The sequence below is a fragment of the Rhinolophus sinicus genome, chromosome 14 (genome assembly GCF_057876585.1).
Source record: "Rhinolophus sinicus isolate RSI-liver-muscle chromosome 14, RSI-T2T, whole genome shotgun sequence".
Taxonomy (NCBI): domain Eukaryota; kingdom Metazoa; phylum Chordata; class Mammalia; order Chiroptera; family Rhinolophidae; genus Rhinolophus; species Rhinolophus sinicus.
This window is the reverse complement of record NC_142514.1, coordinates 155,296,850-155,315,586: the sequence shown is the minus strand read 5'-3', so window position 1 is coordinate 155,315,586 and position 18,737 is coordinate 155,296,850. Positions and strand designations below refer to the sequence as shown.

General features: G+C 41.2%; 1 pseudogene; it reads right to left on the bottom strand.

Annotated features, from left to right (window-relative positions):
• Positions 1–17,567: 17,567 nt before the first annotated feature.
• On the bottom strand, positions 17,568–18,159 carry LOC109453103 (large ribosomal subunit protein eL15 pseudogene; annotated as a pseudogene).
• Between the last annotated feature and the right edge of the window lie 578 nt (positions 18,160–18,737).

Here is an 18,737-nt window from a genome sequence, read left to right as displayed (position 1 = left end):
CAACACGGAAAATAAGCAACATGTTTTCTTAAAGACAGTATCAATAATTTAACTTCTAACCAAAATCTGGGGTTCAGGTTTACTCCTGAAGAGAAGGGTGCTCAAGGATGATGCTGTTTCTAATATCTCTTACACCCTGCATCAGTAATAAAACAGTGTGAGCAAGCAATTGAAACACCTGCCATCACATTCTGGACATCGGACTTTCTCCAAACATCTTCAGTGGAAAAAATTCTCCAGTTGGTGTTATTTACTGTGGTCAGGCGATCAAATAGCAGGGTCTCTCACCTCAGGGACCCAGCACGTAAATTAGAGAGAAGGCACAAGTGAACAGAGTTTGGTGGTCGTTTGAGACCCTGATGGACATTTGTCTACCTCACAAAAGCCTCCGTACAATTGGGCTCAATTTGTCACAACTGACAGTTTGTGCTCTAAAGAGGCCCAGATCTGGAGTGGCACAGATGTTATGGTTTTTCTCCTTCTTCAGATTGGACCCCAGGAACAAAATTCACCCAACAAAGTTAATGACTCCAAGTAATCTGCACAACCCCAAATACCTTTCGGGTACCTTTTTCTGTCTCTTTTTTCTTATCTCTCTGATATTGTTCTGATCAATTTCCTTAGCATGAGAGAAACAGCCCCTCAGCCATTGCCAGACCCAACCATCAGGAGACCTACAGGGACAGAATCATTTCAGTAACCATTCGAAGGACTCTAAAAACTACAAGCTCAGAAAACATGCCCACTGAAATCTATGAGCTTCTGGAAGACAGAGCTCATTGCTGTCTCTTCTCACAGCACCCAACTTGGTTGATCTCACAATAGTCTCTCCACAAATGTTACATAGAATGACAGAGGAACTTGACATGTCACCTTAAATGCCAATAAGCCCATTTAAGTCAGTCTCCCTTACGCTAGTTTCAAAGAAAGCCCAATTTGTAATCAGACATCTACAGCAGGGCCATAAGAAGGTACAACTGCAATTGATGCTTGCAGCAAAAGTCATCAAACTCCTGTGCTTTTTTGATTTTTTAATTGTTCCCAGAAAAATGACTGAGGAAGACAAAAACTGTTGTGTAGGCACCTTGCAGTGAGTCCAGTTTCTTTATAACTGTCTTAAGAGTAATTGAATCTGCCCTTTAACAACTCACAAATTATCTCCTGACAACTTGAAATAATAGACCTTTTTGTTAAAAGGAGAAAGCTTGTGGAGACCAAAGGTTAAACAGGTCTTTTCATCATGATAAATCACTGGTTGATGAGGTCACTATTGTTGGGTATTATAACCATTCCCTTTAATGCCATTACCTCCTGGTTGTAAAACTGACACTACTCATGGTCTGCATTCTTTGAACTTTTCCACAATATCGACTGGCTTTTCTGAGCAGATGTTCCCTGGATGTGATAGCAAAAGGTTACTACAATTCTTAGACATGGAAAGAGCTTCAAGAAAACTTATGGAATCCAGACGGTCCAGGCATGTGCAGAGAGGCAGTAAGAGGTAGCAGGAAAAATGAACATTAAGCTTTGATTTTGTGATCGTAACATCAATTTCCTGTAAGAACCTGAGGTGATACAATGTGGCAACTAGTACTGGAGAGCTTAATGAATGGTCATGAATTAGAAATAAGGTGATAAGTGCAATCAACATTTGGATTACTCCTGACACATTACATGATCTATATTAATAGATCATCTCACTTGATGCGTACAAAAACTGTTAAGTTCCATATATTATTACCACTTTTAGATGGGGAGACTGAGAACCTGTGGAGAAATCACTTTCCTAGGTCCTGCAGATTTTAGATGATGAGGAAACGCCAACTCTAAATCTCATGCTCTATGGTGCTGCCATTGCCACCAGCAGAAGAAATTAGCCAGTCATGCATCAGATTCTGCAGTAAGCATCGAGTCACTTCAGATGTTTCCTTTACACATGACAATTCCACTATAGAGTAGTTCTTCATTTGCACTTAATAATTTAACAGAAAAAGACACTATATCATTTCATAATAGAAAGATTTTAGAGATCAATTACATAGGGAACAGAGGCCCAGAGGTAGGCAATTTAGCAACACTTGAAACCAGATAATGGATGAACGATCATCAATGTCATATTTGCAGTAGCATTCTTAGGGCAGAATGACTTCCAGGGCACATTTGCAATTTTTAAGTCTCAAAAATCTCTCTTCTTTTATTTTTGTTGTTGTAGCATTGTTTTGTCTTTATTTTGCTTACATGGATCACAAATGAAAACTTGAATTAATCCAGATATATAGCTAATATGAAATCAAATATGTATAACGCCTTCTAAATATACACAATTAGTAGTGTATAAGCAGGACATCCAAGTATTTTGGCATTAGTTATACATCCTATTCAACTAATGTCCAGTGCACATCTAATGTCTACTGTCTTTGTGAAAGAAGAAAACAATGGAACAATGCAACTACAACCACTAACGAGCTAGTAGGCACTCAATACATACAAGTAGAATTAACCTGAAAAACGTGTATAAATTTATACTGTATTTGTTTCATAAAAATTTGAAGCATTGAAACAATTTAAATGTTTTACTTTTTGAGTTGTTGAGAAAGAACTTCTCTTATAGGGGAATAAGTCTAGAATCATTCCCCAATTTTGCTACATTTTTTTCCCTCATAGTAAGTTATCAAACAGACAGCTTTAGCCAATCATTGCTACTTCAGTCTTGAGTCTGGGTTTGCGTTACCTTTGAGAGCACACTGATGAAATTCAAGAGGAAAAAGAAAAAGAGATTTAAAAAAAAGAGAGATGCAAGAGTGAAGTTTATATCCAGTATACTGGATATTCATTAAGGGCAGTGACTATGTTTTATTTACTTTTCTACCTGGCAGATAGAATATATGTTTATTGAATAAATACAAATACAAATTCATGAACAAAAACTTCATATGTACACTATAGATAATGGCTTGAGCACTTCAGACTTCCCTTTTCAAAGCCAGCTCACTTCAAACACTTAATTTGTTATTACAACTTCCACGGGTCAATTAAGTGGAGTATGTTTGTCTATTTTGACAGATGAGGAAATGGATTCACAGAGCAGGCAGCAAACTGCATAAAAAAAGGAAATACTTATTTCAAAAGGACCTCGTTCTGTTTTTTTTTAATTGCTAAAGGGAGACTGTCCACACTAAAACTGATAAAGTAAATGCCAGAAAAGGCAGTATTGGTTGAATGAATTCCTGCGAAAAAGGAAACAGATTTCCATTCTTGGAAAAAAAGTCAAAATCTTCCCTTTACACAACACAGGATAAAAAACGGTATTGAAACATTAACTTAATCTCCCAACTCCTTTGTCTCTAAACCACCAAAGACTCTGGAATAGGGGGAAAGCTCTGGATGTCTGGAATCTCATATCAAAGCCCTAATAATTAGCTGTTTTTCACCTTTTTTTTTTTTGAGAACACAACCCTGGATCCACAGGGGGGATTAGGCAAATGGTAATTAGTATGGCTTAATTTCCAAAGCAAAGCTCAAACCAGGCCTATTCAACATTCAGATGAAATCTGAAAAAAAGTCAGGAACATTCAGGATGTTTTGAAACATATGAGTATTAAGTCCTGTATTGGTAAAACAAATATTGTGCTTAATTTCAATTTTCACCTCTTTCAGGTATCAGAGTCTGAATTGGAGATTGAACCTATTCTCTCACTTGCAGGGTTTATAGAGCCTCAAGTATTAAATTAACTAAAATAAGGGATTCCAAGAACCTGGGAACGGGTCAGTAGACGAAATCACATAAAAAGAGGATGACAATTTACATTTATTTCACTTGAACTCACAACAATGTTGTATTGTGTTAGCTTTGGCTGGCATAGTTATTCCCATTTTAGATGAGGAAATTGAGGTTCTAAGAGGGGAAATGAGAGGCTTGCATATAAACCTACTAGGGAAAGGCTCTTGCCTCTCTGCTTTTATGATTCTGGGCCTTTTCCTATAGACAGCGCAGTGCAGTGGTAAGCAGTATGGGGGTTACAATGTCGGCAGTGCTTTAAAATACTTTAGAATAATCATGTCATAGTATGGATGGCCCGGGTAGCTTAAACTGTAACTCTAGGGGTGGTTGGTTCAAGAATACACAGGTGGTCAAGAATACACTATCCAGGAGCGGTCAGCTTAATGCTATCTCAGAACAGACACATTCTAGAGGAGGCCGAGTCATTCTTCATCAATAGCTCACACGTTGCTAACTGGTATACTGGGTGTCAAAAAGGGGATATTATTAGTGAAACTAGTATCCTGTTAAACAGTATAACACTTAGAAATGGGGCTTTCCTTGGTGAAGTCAGAGACATTCAAGACATAGGGATGAGCTAACATAGTTTAGGGTCCCTCCCTATCCTTGCAGGTACAAGAACCCACCAAGGCCTATATTTTGAACCTCTTAGGAATGAAACCACAAGAGCAAAGGGGAAGAGATCCAAAGGCCCTGAGAAGCTTGCCTTTGAGGAGGAATAGGAGACAGATACACAATCCATCAAACTCTCTTGGACTCGCTGCTGTGGACATTTAGTGCCTACCTTTGGCTATACCTTTTCCCCAGTCTATAGGATAAACTCTTTCAAATTCTGAATCAAAGGAATTCAAAGAATCTTACTCTACAGTTTCAAATTTGAGCATTATCTCCTTTCCTGCTTATCTGACCCTGACCTTGGGCTGTCAAGGTTTGATGACTTGGCTTCTGCCTTCCTCCCTGGGACTTGGTAACTTGACCAGCACCTTGACAGCCTGCATGTGTATCCGCCTCAGCAGTCATACCAAGCCCAGGGCTTGGGTCCTGCTCTTGAAACACAGCCCAGTGGCTGAAGTCCAGCCAGGAAAGTATAATATTCACACATTTGCCTAAGACAGTCCCAGGTTACGCCTGTTGACTTAGTGTAATTATTAATAGCATTCCCTTTCACTTTTTTTTAAATTAAAATTTATTGGGGTGACAATGGTTCGTAAAATTGCATAGGTTTCAAATGTACAATTCTGTAGTACATCATTTATATATCACATTGTGTGCTCACCACCCAGAGTCAGTTCTCCTTTCATCACCATATATTTGAGACCATTCACTTTTTAAAATGTCCTCATTTGCATAAGAAATTATCTGGTCATTCTACCTAGGAGAGAAAATAACCTCTTCTTCAGCATTATATTCTTAGTACTTAGCACAGGGCCTGGCAGGGAGATGCGGTTTCACATGAGTTTGCTGAAGGAGTGAATAAGTAAATGAAAGAATATGTCACAATATGTCACCTGGGGCCAGTCTTCCTTGATATTACTCCTGCTGATCTGACTTGAAAACGCCACTTGCCTTGACTTTCAAATACATTCTTACATTGTCTGCAGCCATTTAAATTAGGTCAACTTGAAGAATCTTCTACCAGCCAAAGCTGGGACAGTTTGAATATCAATGAGAATAATAACAGCAATGTGTTGAACACATTGACTATGATTAAACCCATAATTCAAAGTGATAATCACAAGATTCCAAAACAAAAACTTCATTCACAATCTTTGGAAGATCCCAGGGAAACAACTCATTATTTTTAAAAATGTTAAATTAAGCATTGATCCTCCCTTTCTCATAGGTCTGACTACCTCACTTTAAGTCATCAGTTGCTAAGGAGAAGTTTATCTTTGTAAAAGTACTGGCTAATAAATGAAAATTGAGTAACATATTTAGAATAGCAACATCTTACAACCCCTAAGGAAATGATAAATTAGGCCAGTGGTTCTCAATTGGAGCAATTTTGCTCTTCAGGGGACAGATGGCAATGTCTGGAGACAATTTTGGTTGTCACAACTGGGGAAGGGGTGCTTAAAAGCATCTAGTGAGTAGAAGAGAGGGATACTGCTAAACATCTGAAAACGCACGCCAGACTGTCCCTCACAACAAAGAATTATCTAGTTCAAAATGTCAATAGTGCCAAGGATGAGGCATCGTGATCTGGACAATGATTATTGGTGGCTACAAACATCACAAAAATGCAGACAAGCAGATGGTATGTGCCCGCTGATGGAAGGACACAGTACTTCTTGTAAAGCAGCCATGCCAGAAAACAATTGAGTCTGATCAAACCTCTAGTTTAGTAGCTCTCAAACTCTACCCTGCATTCAAATCACCAGGTGGGCTTTGTAAAACACAGATCCCTGGGACCCTCAACCGAAGTTCCTGACTCAAATAGGTCTGAGTCCAAGAATTTGAATTTATAACAAGTTCGCAAGTGTGGATGTTGCTGGCTCATGACTACACGTGCGATACAGTGCCAATTTAAAGGAAATACAGAGGGCAAAAGAGTATGTTAACTAATTATAGTATTCATCCATTATACTTTTTATTATAACATTGTAGTTCATTATACCATCCTCTCATTTTGTCTATGCTTGAAATTTTCCATGAGTAAAAAATGACAAAAGGTTATCTGTAGAAGAAAATTTAATATATGGGAAGCAGTTTAAATTATATTGTTAAGATAAAACAATATGTGCATAGGAAAAAAAAAACACTAAGGTAAAAAGTCCAATATGTTTACTTTCAACATCTCTGAGTGGCGGAAGACTTATGGCGATTTTTGAAAACTTCATTTTGCTTTTCTGTATTTTTCAACATTAAAGATGCTCCTTATTTTAAGAAAGTTCTAAAATTTGCTTTGTGTTCAGCCTGGTGAACTGTACTTGTAAGTGTCTTTATCTACTTCTGTCCTTTTATACTTGTGTCTATATCTGCATCTGTCTTCTTAGTGTCCTTCCTCGTCTAGTGGAGAATCTTCTTCCCCAGACACAGTCCTTTGCAGACCACAGTACCGTCAGTAAGTTGGACTGTCCTAAACTATACCCATGAAATGACACAAAGTGACTACCCCACGAGGCACAATGAGAGCTCTAAGATAGTGCCACTGGGGTTTAAAGGAGTGTTAAATTATTTAAATAAGGAGGCCATTAGACTGAGGTTGTTCTAATGCCCTAACCCTAACCTATGTAAGAAAAGCAAAATCTATGCCTTTAAATGCCTCAAGGCTATAAAATCAAAACCTAAAGACAACCAATCAAAAACAGCCAATGAAGCTTTAAGCTACAGTCAATTAAATATTTTCCTTGCTTTGCATCTGCCTCTCCTTCATAAAAGTCTATCCCCAGGCTCCTGTGGGTGAAGTACTCCTAACCACTTCAAGTTTGGCTCCGCTCGATTCCACTGGATTTTTGCTTAAATAAACTCTTAAAATTTTTAATATGCCACAGTTTACCTTTTAACAGGAAGAAAGACCACATCCTTCCTGATACAAAAAATCAGGAAAGGGTGCATGGAGGAGGAGGGACCATTAGAGTCAGAACGTGAAGAGGATGCAGAAGATTGTGATAGATGGAGAAGTAGATAAGGCGGTAGGAGTTGAAGGAACAGGCGACTACAGTGACAGAAACCACACAGACAAGGGCAAAAGCACGGAATCAGGTGAGCTCGGAGCCCACTGGGCAGGAGACTGGAGCCTGGGAAGCTGTACCGTGTTTCCCTGAAAATAAGACCTAGCTGGACAATCAGCTCTAATGCGTCTTTTGGAGCAAAACTTAATATAAGACCCGGTCTTATTTTCGGGGCAACACGGTAGGAGATCCGGGAGGTTGTGGACACTGGTGAAGGGCAGAGAGTGCTCCACGGGGCTTGTGCTTAAGTGTTTTGCTTTCTCAAGGGATTTGCCTTACTCTGGAAGCTTTCCCTGTATTGTTGCCTTGTGTAGGTCTTTTCTGCTTTCCTTTGCCCCTGATACCGGAGACAATTCTCCTCTCCCTCCACTATGGACCGTCCTCTTCTCAACTAGGTGAGTCTATTAGTTTCATTTCCTCAAAGACAGCCCACTGCAACACTGCCCACAAATGCACAGGGCCTCAAGTTGGAGGGCCGACGAAAGAGATTGCCAGGTCAGATGCGTTCTGTCAGCTTCTCTGCAGCCTGCACACGTTCCTGACCACGGCCCCACTAGCTGTGTGCCTCCTCCTCTGAGGAATGCAGCTGCACAGGCTCCACTCATTTATCGGGTTTCCAAAGTGAAAGAAGTAAAATTTGTAAAAAAAAAAAAAAAAAAAAAAAAGCTTATTTCGTGTATGCTGATTAGCATAAAATTGCTCCTTTGTCTCAGCTGCTAAGAATGACAATGGTGCTGAGACTCCTGGCTGGGGACGTTGTCCCTCTCCCTTCCTCCACTCTAAACTCAAGAAGCCACACCACACAAGACCCCAGGGAACCAGATCAGCCAAACTTCCAACTGCAGACACCAAGCGAGGGGTCATCTCTGGGTGGAAGTTTTGTACAAAACTTCCACCCAGAGATGACCCCTCGCTTGGTGTCTGCAGCTGGAGACTCAGCTGGGACAGAAAATATTCCTCCCCAAAGTGCAGTTTCTGTGTTCCTTCAGGAGCAGAAGGTTAAAACATCAGACACTTAATTCACTAATTTGTTCTTTTGCTATTTATTCAGTGGTTACTGTGCCCCAGCCCAGACCCCTGGCATATGAAAAAGAGATGAAAAACAGCAAAATTGAGGCATTGCTTTTTTCCAAGATCTTGGAAAAATTCACCAGCCCTATGATACTGAGATCAAAGTACATATATTTGATTCTAAAATGCACAATTTTCTACATTTTAATCTCTCTCGAATAGGGTTAAGTCCTATGATTAATAGCACCCTAAAGTTATAAATGACAGGAATTTTTCTTTCTTGGTGGGACATAAAGTGATGATGTGCCTAATAATTGAGAGTGTCTTGGATTGGATAAAAATTTCACAGCAAGTCAGGGACAGAATGTTCAAAACTGATAAACAAACAAACAAGCCTTGCATTGACAAGCTCTGCCCACCTCAAAGAAATCTTCCTCTGCATCCCAACTTTCCAAAGGAATATTTTCCAGGAGACAAAATTGTGTTTGGCTCAATCTGAATATGAGCATGTATATTTAAAATTCCCTAGGAGTTCCTGGTTCCTAGCAACACAGCATGAAAACAGAATCCACTTTAGGTCGATGGACTTTGTTCTAAACTGCATTTCTGGTACCAACTATTTCCTTTTTTTCCCACTAGAGTTGTTGTGGGATTAAAGGAGACAAAGCATGGCATGTAGGAGATGCTCAATAAAAGTTCTTTTCCTCTTTATACGGAATTATTTGTTATACTGGACACATAACTCCAAAAACATTCAGGCAGTCTGCAAAACATATCCATCAGGTGAGGACCTTGATAACTTGAGCCAGGTCACACAGCTGGTGAAAGTGACAGAGCTGGGGTTTCCACACAGTCTAGCGCCCTATTTTCCTATACAACAGCCAACTCCATCAAAACCCTCCTCACAGGCCACAAGCCCTACACTCTGGTTGCTGATGAGTCACGACCCATTCAGAGAAGGAAGCTCAGAATAAACAAATCCAGAGACTGACATTAAAATGGCGAGGCTATTTATAAGACATTGATTGATTCTAGTGAAATCTGTGTGAGTGATTGTATCAAAACTGCAAGGGTCATAATTAGCTCTGATATGATCCAATGCCTGTGACCCTCTCCCACTGACATCCTCTGGGGGCCACCAGTTCGGGCCCGGCACAGCTGCTCTGCTACCCCAGTTTGCAGCTATATTGACACAGCCATTTTCATGGTAGGCCTGTTGTAAATTTGTTGTTACATGGTGCGTCTGCCCCAAATTGCACGGTGTACGTAAATTTTTGTGTGTGTGGTGGGGCTGGCACGGGGGTTGGGGGGGTACCAGGGCTGAATGGAGCGTGTGATGGGGCAACCCGCAGGAGACCTAACCCTGATAAATTGTTTACTTGTTAGTGATGGGCCTCAAGAGTGGGCTGGGGGCTGCGGGCTCAGCGGGACAGACGTAGAAGGTGGACCCACGCCAATTACCAGCCATTGTGGTGTCCCACCCCATGATTGACACCAATGTCTCCCCTCTCACCATGGGTCCTTTTACTATCCCAGACCCAACACAAGCCCCACTGTGCTAATACCATGGTGTCTTCAATTTCCTCTGCTGCCAGCAAAAATTAACCTAGGCCTCCGGCCTGTAGAAGACCTAAGGCCTTTATTTTATTATGCATTTTCCCCCAGTTTTTCAAGGATGAGTTTAAAAACAGAGGTTGCTAAGGCCAGTTGAGCAACAAAGGAAGCAAAGGGACAAACATTATCTTTGGATGACTGACTTCAAAGTCAGTGATCTTCCCCACTGAATTGTGCCCTCCGCTCCTCAATGAGGTCTTTGCCATCAGATAAAGAAGCGCCTCTTTAATCCACTAACACTTCTTTGTCCTTTTGTGGCAAAATGATCATTTCATCAGTTTCGGGTACTTTCTGCCCGGAGAGTTTTTTAGCCTGAGTGATTCAGAGCAGGAGAGACAGAGAAGGGTATTTCTCTACTTCATTTTTCCTCAAGTGACGGCTGAATAACTATGCAAAAAAATTAAGGCATAATGACCCAGCAACAGTGACAAAACCTAATTAGTCACGGAGGCCACTGGGTAATGAGCCGCAAAACCCGGCTCTTGAGTGTGTAATAACTGTATTTTTCTCCATTTCTTCCCCTTTAGTCACAGCCTTGTGTGGCATTTTTAACAAACTAAAATGGCACCAGATGCAACAGGGTTCAGACATTTTAACTTGAATTAAGAAACCATATGTTCTGATAAGTCATGGTCTCTTCTTTCCCACAGACTGGGTCCTCCATCTGTGAGGTAACTTTCCAGTGGTGAGGAAATGATGGCTATTGGGATGATCACCCCAAGAAGAAGACGGGGGGTTGGGGTTGGGAGTGAGGTCTCCAGAACCCTCCCTAGACAGAGGTTCCGGCTCCTGAGGGTCTGGCTCCTGGACATTTCAGCTGTAGGGGCCCAGATATACTCCCTAAGCATGGTAAGACTGAGAATCTTAAGTAGGAAGAGACGGTGGGAGGGGACAGAGGTGCAAGGACGCTGTGTTCAAATGATTAGAGTCGGCTATGCTGAGAACCTCTTTTAACCATGTATGACAATGTTATCCACTTTCAAGTGGTTTAAGGCACACATTAGCCAAGTCTGAGATGCACAGAAACCTTGGTGTATAGGTTATGTTAACGCCATCTTTTTGAGATGAAGCCACCAAAGATCTACCGTGTTTCCCTGAAAATAAGACCAGGTCTTATATTAAGTTTTGCTCCAAAAGACATATTCAGGCTTATATTCAGGGGATGTGTTCCTGAAAAATCATGCTAGGGCTTATTTTCCAGTTAGGTCTTATTTTCGGGGAAACACGGTATCTGTGAGGGTGAGGTTAGGTAATGTAGGAATCGAGATAGGAAGCCACATCTGTGAGCATTATCCCAATGTGTTTCCTATGTTTAGTGTCAAAATTATTACTGTTAATAATAATTTCCTGCTAAAATTAGAACATTTTTAAAGGGTGGGAAGTTTACATATCATAGTTTGGCACGCTATCTCTCTGCAACCCTAAGCTCCAAAGTCAGTGAGGTACAACGTCATGAATGCGTCATTGTTATTTTGAGCAGGGCACTGTACAGGGTGTGTACTTGGCCCCACCCTGAGTTTAATGTGGGAAACTCCCAATCCAGGGAGACACTGCCCCACAGTGTTAACTTTTAGTTTTCCTCTGTTTCTATGATTGTCGTCTTCCGTCTGGCCATCACCAACTTTGGGGCTATGATTGGGTTTATGAAACAACAGGATTACAGTCTTTGTTCTCTGAGAGACAAGAAGGCTGCCTTTTCTTTTGCCCCTCTCCATACCCAGCAGACCAAGAAAACGTCTCCCCAAGATGAATCCAAGTCTGCCTAGACGTCAGTAAGGATCTCATTTCCTCCTGAACCTCTGGCCATGGATCCCATAAGAGAATCTTGACTGAAAAATCCCATGTAGAATATGGAGTATAGAATTAATCAGAGAACACAGGCACAGGTTTGGACAAAGACGGCTATCTCCTTGGGGGAAATTTTGAACTAGCAGCCAGCCATTAAAAAAACAAAACAACTCAGCACCAATTCTCTCCCTTCAAGAACAACAACACATGAAATGAAAACTTAACACACACACACACACACACACACACACACACGGACTGGATACACAATTTGGGGTTTTATATGATATGAATTATATTTTTAACTCCCTATATAATTCTGACCCAGCAAAAGCCTGGTGTCTGGGACTCCATACTGTGACAGCTCTTTGTCTTTCTAATCCGGGACCAGCTGCATAATTTGCTGGACCTCGTACAAAATGAGAATTGAGGTGTCCTTTACTCAAAAATTAATAAGAATTTCAAGACAGCCATGGCAGAGCATTAAACCACTGCCTTGTAAGCACAGGGTCGTGTGTGACTGCACAGGTCCACACCCGTGAAGCCCGCCAGCAAAGAAAGCTAATGCGTCAGCGTCCGGCTAGTAAAGACACAACAAGACACTGTGAACAGCCCAGCCAAGGAGGCTGCCTAGCATTATTCCAACTTCTCGCTCATAACTGTTCAAAGTTGCCTCTTTCTTCTCTAAACTTTGAACTTCAGTAAGTCTACTCTAGTGTCTCAGAAGTACTGTATGTAAAATGGGGAGTTTCTCTACACAGACAATGCCATTTCTTCTTGACTCTTCCCCAAACTTTCATCTATTCTAGTCCCGGCAAGCTTGGCTGCTCTGTTCATTGGGCCTTTTCCTGCACTCAAGTCAAGTCATTATCCTCTTTTTATATACTGCACTTCGTGCCCTTGTGAACCTGTTGAAAAATAGTGAAAGAGAGTTGAAAAATACCACTGGCTCCTAAAAATAGTGCTGACTAGGAGGCAGAAAGGGGGAACTCCGGTTTTATTCAGTGCTAAAGATAACACCACCAGAATGATAGACTCCTCCGAATTGTTTGTCCCCACTGGCCATTGTCCCTCGGGCACTGAATGAGCCTCTTAGCAGCTCTTGAGCGCCTGTCACAGGTAGGCACCCAACAGAGATAATTCCCAGCCTATGCTTGACTGCCCCTTTATAGACACTCACTCATCGTCCTGAAAGGCCTCAGACACTGTTGAATAAACTCCTACTCGCTTCCATAAACTTTTTCTCCCACTGAATTTTCCGGGGATGTGAGCAGCTTCCCAGCCTCGCCCGAGGATGCTTCTGAATGCACTCCTGTTCTGAATCAAAGCCTGACAGCCAAGCCTCATTCCAAAACAAGAGGAAAAAATGGGGCCATTGGTCCCCAGGAGAATCTCTGTGCTTTCTCCTGCAGGTGAAGGCCAACTCCCAGCGGCTCTGGCCTTCATCCTGTTCTTCGTATGAGTTTATGTATGTGGTTGCAGGAGAGCTTTTCTTCTTTTTTTTCTTCTTACTATGAAAGTGAGTTATTTGTTGTCCAGCCTTGTTCTCTTTTGGTTTTGAAAAAGAAGGGTGTGCCTACAGGGCATTGAGACTCTGGGGCAGTTTGTCCTGAGAATGTCCTGGGAGAGCATGGCTTTAGAGCCAGATTTGAATCCAAGATCTACCACTTACTAACTTGGGGGGCCTTGGGCATGTTACTTGCCTTTCTGAGCCATCCTTTCTCATCTGTAGAGTGAATAATATCCAATCTCACAAGGTCTTTTCTTTCAAAGATTAAAATAGATCATGGATGTAAAGTATTTTCATAGTGCTCAGGAGGAAACCAAGATCAATAAAAGATGGATTTCGTTACTATATTATTACTCTGCTTTTTTAAATGTTATTCTTCTAATTTACCAGATTCTTAGGAACGTTTTTAGGCCAGTCCTTAGCTTCTGAAGGACATTTACCCACTTCTCTACCCCCAGCATTTCCACTGGGACATCACTGATACAATACACAACACTTCATGGAAACCTATTTCTAGTCTCAGTGTTGAAGTCTCAAGCACCGGCAACCTTTCCTTGATGAAACCACACAGGACCTGACCAACATACTGATTGGTTTGTGGATCTTGAAAAATCAGCAGCCCCCACTGAGCTCCATTAGCATTCTTTCTCTTAACAAGAATAAATGCATTTGTGCACTATTTTGGTTGTTCCCCCAGCTCCCTGAGGCAAAGGACTAGGAAAAGCTGTTCAAAAGAAACCCGGCCCCAGTTCTAACCCATGACCATGAAGAATCTATTACTCTGCAACAGCTTTCCTCCCAGCTTCATAAAGCAGGACCACTTTTCAATAATTCGCTTATTCATTCATTCAACAATTATTTACTGAACATCTACTCTGTGTCTGGTCCTGAGCTACGTTTGGAGATATAGAAATGAGTCAGGAACACATCCCCATGACCAAGAACTCACTGTCTGGATGGCATAATGAGACTATTGACAAAGAACTCTAGGACATCGTTTTTAAAAATCTACTATTTCACAAAACATGTGCATGTAAAACACAAGGGGAGCCCAGGAGAAAGGGAGATGAATTCAGTTTTGAAGAGTAGGGAGAAAAGAAGATAGGATCAGGAAAATCCTCTTGAATCATTTCTTCAAAGATAAAGTTGGATTTGTCCTGGTGGAGACTGGCTGCGGGAGAAAAGAAGCTTTCAGGTGGAGAAGTGTGGGATCGAGGGCCAAGTTCAGAAACTGGAGACTTAGTATGTGTCCATCAATGTTCAAATAGGAATGGACCCTGACAGATAGGGACCTCCTTTACCTGTAGCCTTTGCAGTTAGCGGGCTTGTTTGGAGCTACCTTCCTGTTGTTGGTTAGATACCGCAGATGTTCACCTCTTTCCCAAGTACATAGAGCTCTACCTGGAGTTCTGGGAAGCCAAACCAGCGTGAGCCTTGGTCCTTGTCGTCCCAGGGCTCAGAGCCCTGCTCCTCCATCCACTTCTCTCCACAAACCATAGTGTTAACATCTTATTTACCATATTGAAATGATCTATAGATATTAGCAAACATGATATAATCTACCTACATATTTAACTTCAAAGAAAGCAATGTATGCTCTATCAGTAATATACAGGAGAAATAAAAGAAAAATAACACATTAAAACAGCATGTATTTCAAGATGTAAATGCTTGAGGAGGCTTGAGGTACTTACAAGAGGTCAGAAACGTTTGTCTACCTATAGAATCCTTATAAATGCTACAGCTATAAAAGCAGACCGACGTAGATATATTTTGTAGGAGACTCAAATACCACAAACAGTGTTGCCATTGTGGATATAATTTTCTGAAATGGTGAAAAACTCTTGGCCAAAGGCCAAGCTGAACAAAGTATAATTGTCCTTTTTTATTTTTAAAAAATGGTTGTTGCCGTCCTGGAAAATTCTCTGTATGTGAAAACTGCAAAGATTACTTGGTGGCTGTGTGTAAAACAGAGTTAGGTTTGAGCCCTGAATAATTATAAACACATATTTAACTTTGAATGTCTGTGGAACATCACACAATCTTGTGGATGGTGGAACAATGATTTATTGTCTGGGGTTGTCCTGTGCGCTGCCCCTGCACAGGAAAATGACAATGGTCCTCTCCAATCAAAGTGATGACCAGAATCTCCATGTTGATACCACTTCCACACTGCGTGAATTTGAGTCAGTTATTTAACTTTTCCAAGCCTCATTTTGTATATCTGTAGAATGGGAGTAATAATTACTGCATTGAAAGGTAAATAGAGAGAATTCAATGAGATTATATATGTAAAATAACTAGGAAAATACCCGGATCATGGCAGAAGCTCTAGAAATAGTAGCTGCTCCTGGTGTAAAGAAAGAGCTACTTCAGCTGGCCTTTGAAGGATGGCAGGAGTGGGAGATGGCAAGGTAGGCACAGCATGAGCGCAGGCCTGGAGGCAGGATATCTATGGTAGAAATGGGGACAAATAGTTCAATCAGGCTGGCAAAAGGGTGAGAGTGGGCAGCATGACTGGCAAGGTGGGTACATTTAAAAGTGTGAAGCCTTGAGGCTTGACTAAGGAGGTTGGCATTTATTCTTGTTGACTAAGGGAGACAATGAACGTGGAGCAGGCCTAAGAATACGTAGGTTAAAGCCAACTGCAGACAAGCCCAGCAAGAGCTACAGCCCCTGTTGCTCTAAACAGCCATGTTCTGTACCACATGCTTCCCACCCTGCTCTACACCTCCGCTGATGTGGACTGAGGTGGCCTTGAACTTGAGAGCAGCCTGTCCAGTAACCTGTGACATATGCTTTAAAAGCCTGCTAGCAAAATTGAGCTGGGCCCATCAGATATGTCTTTTGGGAAATGTGAAAAAAACAGGACAGTAGCTGCTAGAGCTGAGTAGAAACACCTCCAGGCAGACCTGGCGCTGGGTATCTACTTGGGACCACGGGCACGCTGAAATTAGGAGGAAACCAGTTGCTAGAGGATGCCATTTGCTTGGAATATCGTTTTCCATCCTTTCACTTGAGTCTATATTTGTTCTTGCAGCTGAGATGTGTCTCTTGAAGAGAACATATGATTGGGTTTTGTTTTTTGGTCCAATCTGCTACTCTGGGACTTTTTATTGATGAATTCAGTCCATTTACAGTGAGGGTGATTATTGATATATGAGGATTTCCTATAGCCATTTTATCTTTTGTTTTCTGGTAGCTCAGTGTCTCCATGGTTTCTTTGCCTTTGTGTTTCTGTCTGTTATTTTAGTTTGGTGGTATTCTATGATTATTCCTCTATTTCCTCCTTTTTTATGTTATGTGTCTCAGTTATGGATTTTTTTTTGAGTGGTTACCATTAATGTTATGTAAAAGAAAGTTTCGTATACACAGTAGTTCTTTTTATCAGCCTGTATCTTATCTCCATTCCTATTTGTAAATTCAGACCTCCCCTTTTATGTTTTTATTGTCACAAATTATCCCCATGCTGTGAGTTCATTTCCAAGTTGCAGTAGCAATTGTCTTCTTCTCTTTTTCATGTTTTTACCCCCTTTAATCTTTATGTTATACCCTATTCTGTACCCTATTCTGAATAGGGGTTGCCATTTCCTCTTGTCTGTCTGTCTATTGATCATCTTACTCATAGTTTTGTATCCTTTTGTCTTTTTGTTTCAGGTAGAATTATCCCCTTCAGTATTTCCTATAGGCCTTGTGGTGGAAACTCCCCTCAGCTTCTGTATATCTGGAAACGCCTTCATTACTCCTTCATATCTAAAGGATAACTTTGCTGGATATTCTTGGCCAGTGATTTTTCTCTTTCAATAGTTTGAACAGCTGATTCTACTCTCTCCTAGCTTACAGAGTTTCTGCTGAAAAATATGATGATAATCTAATGGGCTTTCCTTTATAGGTCACTGTCTTCTTTTCCCTGGCTGCCTTGAGAATTCTTTCTTTAGCATTAATTTTTGACAGTTTCTTTCTTTCTTTCTTTCTTTCCTTCCTTCCTTCCTTCCTTCCTTCCTTCCTTCCTTCCTTCCTTCCTTCCTTCCTTCCTTCCTTCCTTCCTTCCTTCCTTCCTTCCTTCCTTCCTTCCTTCCTTCCTTCCTTCCTTCCTTCCTTCCTGTCTTTCTATATTTCTTTCTCTCTTTCTTTCTTTTTTACTGTGCTAAATAGCTTATTTGGTAAGAATTGTGTAAACAGTGCTATATTAGCAGTAACGGTGGAGCTGGAGAGTATTGCACCTTCTCCAAGCTGCACAGCAAGAACCCACCGATAATATGGTGGAATTTATGGCCCCTTTTTGCAGCCTGCAGATGTCAGCCCTCACATCTCCCTGTGCTTGTGTTTGGTGATCCACTGGGTGCCAGGATTCCTTCTGATAGCTTTATGGAATGAATCAATGGGGATAACCTTAAAGAATTTGTATGTGGAATCTTTACCACACAGTAAGAATTCAGGACCCTCAAAGCCCCACAGTGGCATCCAGCTCACTCCTCAGCAACAGACTGAAGTCTTCAAGCAAAATTTAGCTGGTTAACACCATGATGGACAGGCTTGCCATAGGTTTCACCCTTAGAAACTGGGCGCTTGCAGCCACCATGGTGCACAGGAATCCAACATGTGACATAACCTTGCTTGGCCTTGCACCCCTGCCTGCACGCTTTATCCAGCATGGGGGTGGGGGTGCTGTGGTGTGCAGAGAGCTGGCAGTACTGCCAGCAGCACACCCTGAGAAGAAACCACATTACATCGGACGGCTTCTTCTTCCGTAGTTCCTGGATGTACTTGTAAGTGCCCATCTTGGCTTACCTGATATCTGTGGCCAGATGGGACGTGTGACAGTTTCAACATAACGTGCCTTGGAGGAGGGCTTTTTGGATTGAGTCAAACCTAATTTTAACTGATTCAAAAAGTAACACCATAGTAAAGCGAAATGTGCACTTTTCCCTGCATCTGAATTTAAAGAGCTATAGAAAGTCACATATAATTAATTACAAAAACCTCAATATGGACCAAAAAAAAAAAAAAAAAGACTTTCTACTGTAAGGATGAGCAAAAGGAGAGAATTCCCTGGGCTTAGAGATACAATCAGCAATTCGATAGAAAGGACCCATATGAGGTAGGAGAAGACATATAACCCTAAGAAATAAAGGAGAACTATCGCAACATCTCCAATATGTACTGTCCATAAGCTCTAGAAGCTATTGCATCTCTAAAATAGGATCAAATTGGCCACAAAAGGAAAAATCGACATAGAGGGAAAATTTCCTTAAATGAGCAAAGCATAAGTAACGAATTTTAGCAGGCAATATGCAGAAGATTGAGTACTGCAGAAATCTGGGTGTCCATGGTGATTTATCTTGTATATTCCAGCTTT